Source organism: Octopus bimaculoides, chromosome 19 (assembly GCF_001194135.2).
Source record: "Octopus bimaculoides isolate UCB-OBI-ISO-001 chromosome 19, ASM119413v2, whole genome shotgun sequence".
NCBI lineage: Eukaryota > Metazoa > Mollusca > Cephalopoda > Octopoda > Octopodidae > Octopus > Octopus bimaculoides.
In genome coordinates, this window is record NC_068999.1 from 46,899,793 (window position 1) to 46,904,062 (window position 4,270).

Genomic DNA, 4,270 nt, shown 5'->3' on the forward strand with positions numbered 1-4,270 from the left:
GTTTTGCGTAGAATGTGTGCAGTACCCAGTAGTGCAATTTTCTGTATGTTATATATATTTGTAAGTCCTGGTGTTTTTGTTATGTATTTGTCTGAATATTTTTTTATTATACCTAAGGCACCTACTATGATAGGAATTGTTTCTGTTTTTAGATTCCACATTCGAGTTATCTCTATTTCCAGGTCTTTGTATTTTGAAAGTTTTTCCATTTCTTTTAGAGAAACGTTGTCATCTGCTGGTATTGAAACATCAATTAGAGGCATTTTTTTTCCTTCATGATCTTTGACAACTATATCTGGTCTATTTGCATTATTATTATTATTATTATTATTATTATTATTATTATAACGGTTCAATATTTGGTAGATTGAGGCAAATTTCTACTGCATCATCTGCTGCACCTCCGTGCTACTGGTATGCATGCAGCACTGTGTGTTCTTTTCTGCTGTGGGGTGCATGCAAACTCTTCCCAGCACTGAATTGTGTTAGTTTTTTTATTCTTTCAGGCGTGGTGCAGTCTTTTGTTATGTTACTGCATGTATTGTGTGTTGAGTGTGTAATACTTTGGTTTTCTAGCTTGCTGGTGGGAGTTTATTTCACTGGGCAAATGTTGTATAGAGAGTGTCTTGTATTTGTGGGTTGTTTTGTTTCGGTTGTATTATTGGATTGATAGTATCTTGTATAGGATGTTGGCTGTTCCTAACAGGGTCATTTTTTGAACAGTGTGTCGTATTGAGGATCCAGGTGTAGCTTCTACATTTTTGTTCATATATTATTTTTATCATGCCCAATGTTCCAATTATTATTGGTATTGTTTTAACCTTTATGCCCCACATCTTGAATATTTCAATTTCGAGCTCTTTGTACTTTGACAATTTCTCCACTTCTTTTTTGACGATATTTTGATCAGAAGGGACTGCAATGTCTATCAGTAAGCTAGTGTTTTTTTAATCCCCCAATCCTTGACTATTATGTCTGGATGATTAGCTTTTATTTCTTTGTCGGTTTGAACCGGTATATCCCAGATGATTGTGGCCTGATCTTTGTCTTGTACCGAATTGTAGAAAACACGATTCTGTATATGCTATTGTTTTGTTGTTTGTTCCTTCTTGAGCCATGCATGGCTTATAAGGGCCGATCTTCCCGGTTTCATTGGCGTATAGGATCCCCCCACCTGGATGGGACGCCGGTCCGTCGCAGGTGAGCTGCTAGATGCAGGAGGAAAGAATGAGAGAAAAGTTGTGGCAAAAGAGAGAGCAGAAGTTTGCCATGACACTTCTGCCGGTGCCGCGTAGAGATTAGGTGTTTCGCTCATAAACACACACTTCATGCGCGCGCGCGCATGTTTTCATGTGTCCACCTACCGAGTGACAACCTGTGTTGGTTTGTTTACGTTTCCGTAAACACCAAAAAAAGCAGCAAGAAGCGACCGATAGAATAAGTATCAAACTTTAAAACAATTCGTTCCGGAGTTGATTTGTTCGACCAAAACCTTTTAAGGCGGTGCACCAGCTTGGCCGTAATCCAGTGACTGAAACAAGTAAGAGATGTAAGATAATTGTAACACCCTCGAAAATGTATCTCTGTAAAATTTCCATGGGGCACTAGACTGCAGTTATGCCCTTCTGCTCTACCCCCTCTCGCTTTCGGTCATATGTATACCTATGCGTGTGTGTGTGTGTGTGTGTAGTATATTTGTATAAGAGAGTGAGAGAAAGATTTAAGGAAATTGTCTAACACTTATTTTGAATTTGTGTTTATATTTTGCATGTTAAATGTTTTGAAAATATTGACAGAGTGGAGTGAAAGAGAGAAGAGATAAGAGGGAAGGGTTAAAGTTAGACAGAGAGGGAGAGCGAGATAGGAGAAAATGTGAGACTTAGTAAGCGGGAAAGGGAACACAAAAAAAGGAGAGAAACGAAGTATTTCGGACAGAAAGGAAAAAAAAGAGAGAGTCAAGTATTAGTTTAGAAAGATAGATAGATAGATAGATAGAAATAACGAGAAAGGGAGAAACTTTGTGTGTGTATGTGCGTGCGTGTGAAAGTTGATTTACAAAAGAATAAAGTGAAACAAGATGTATGTAAATGAGAGACAGAGAGAGAGAAGGAAAGAAAAATAGAAAGAATGAGAGAGAGAAAAAATAAAAGAGAATGAGTGCAGTTGGTGACCAAAGGAAGAAATATTGAGTGGAAAAGAATGAGAGAAGGAAAAAGAAAAAAGAGATCAAGTAATATATATATATATGGCGCGAGTGGAGTCGGGCATTTTAAAAGACTTTGCGACTGTAACAGAGACGAGACATCCCGCAACAAAGTAACAAAACCCCGTCGGCGCCTCTCTTCCTCTCCCCCTTTCCCTCTCTGTAAACTTATATACTCCTCCTCTCTCGTTCATATCTTCATTTCTTTTCCCATTCTCTAAATTAATATTTCCTCCCCTTCTATCATTTATATCTTTATCTCTTTCTCTCCCTCTCTCTAAATTTATATCCCCTCTCGCTCGCATTCATATCTTATTATTTCCTCTTTCTCACTCTACAATCTATATTTTCTCCCCCCTCCCTCTCATTCATATCTCGATCTCTCTTTCCCCCTCTTTATCTCTCTTACCTCTCTAAAAGTGTAATTTCTCCCATTCTCGCTCTATTCCTCTCTAAATTTATACCTCCTCTTCCTTTCATTTATATCTTGTTCCTTGCTTTCTTTCTCTCTCCCCCCCTTCTCTTTCTCTTTATTCCTACCCTTATCCTCCTCCCACTCACACCTGTTATTCTTCTCTATTTCCTTTCCCCCCACTTCTATATCTTTTTAAATGCTTTTTCTATCAAAGTCCTTCGATTTATTCATTTATTTCTCCTTCCTAACTCTCTATTTTTCGTCATAAATCCATTCGGCTGACCAAACTCTACACCTCATCCACAATTCCTCTGCTCCTCATCACCACCTTACAATGTCCCCCCTGGTACCCAAAGTATCAGTTAATGAATCAACTTACAACCGACAGATACCTAAAACTCATTAAACAGACCTCTAAAACGGAAGTTTTTCATTTGCAGACAAAATTATTCTTAACGGTCGTGCGTTTATATATATTCTTTCTTCTTTGATCGTCACATTTTTTTGGAACATTTCCCAAGCGAGTCCAGCCAACAACATTGGCAAAGGTAATTGAAATCTTCCTACTTTATTCTTCACTGTTTGTTGTTTATATTTCAGTAATCAACCCGTGATTTACAACTGTGTTAATAATTTATGTTCTAATTATGATAAACTAATTTTTATTTCATATCATAATATCAACACGATGGTTAAATATCAAAGAAACAGGTTTGATTTGATACAGCGGGCTCTGCAAACACTCACGGTTTCGATTCCCATTCTATTCCTTCTGAAGTTGGGTGGGAAAATAAATAATGCTTTACAAAAATTGAGATCTTAAGCCTATATATATATATAAATATATATGTATATGTATTTAAAAAATCGATATAATTTACGATGTCAACTGGTCTTGTGTCAGCGGGAATATGACTAAGATAAAGATGTTTGTTTACTTAGAAATGACACTTGACCTGTAAACAAACACATGGCGAGGGGGGGGAAATGGAAGAATGAAGTAAATTCAGTCCAAGTACGCTACTCTAGATTATTGCAAATCCTTCCACTGCATTATTATTATTATTATTATTATTATTATTATTATTATAACAAACTATCTTCATAACTAATGTTTAAACAGTTCCTACAAAAACCTGCGAGAAAGCCTGTTTCGCACTAAGTTTATACAGGTTACTACTAGGATGTGTAAAGTACCCGGACTTCACAGGGTGGCTTCTTTCCTTGTTAGACTGGTGTTTGCTGGAGTCGAAGGTAATTTAGATTTTAAGGAAAACGGGACAGCAAAAAAAAATATGGGACATGTCATGTTAAAATGTGTGGAAATATTTTATATTTTTCTTACGTATTTTTTTGATGTCGGCAACAGTCGAGGATTTAGTTGTGGAAAATAATTTTTCGATTATGTGAGTGCGTGAAATATTTTTCCTTGGATCTTTTTTATGAGAAACTAGGCGGGAGTAAAGAACACGCACACCACCCGTTTTCAACTAACAAAAGAGGAAAGAAAAACGAAAAACCGGCGATTTCCCTACACTTGTATGAAAAATTCCGCGTGAAAGCGCTACCTGTCTTTATATATATATATATATATATATATATATACACACCACACACACATATATATATAATGTGTGTGTGTGTGTGTGTGT

At 36.7% G+C, this 4,270-nt stretch overlaps 1 long non-coding RNA gene across 1 annotated transcript in view; it reads left to right on the forward strand.

Annotated features, from left to right (window-relative positions):
- Window positions 1–2,648: 2,648 nt before the first annotated feature.
- Window positions 2,649–4,270, forward strand: part of LOC106879786 (uncharacterized) — a 28,060-nt gene continuing 26,438 nt past the window's right edge. The window contains exon 1 of the long non-coding RNA XR_001410667.2: window positions 2,649–3,166. This is a non-coding gene — a long non-coding RNA (uncharacterized LOC106879786). The remainder of the gene's footprint in view (window positions 3,167–4,270) is intronic.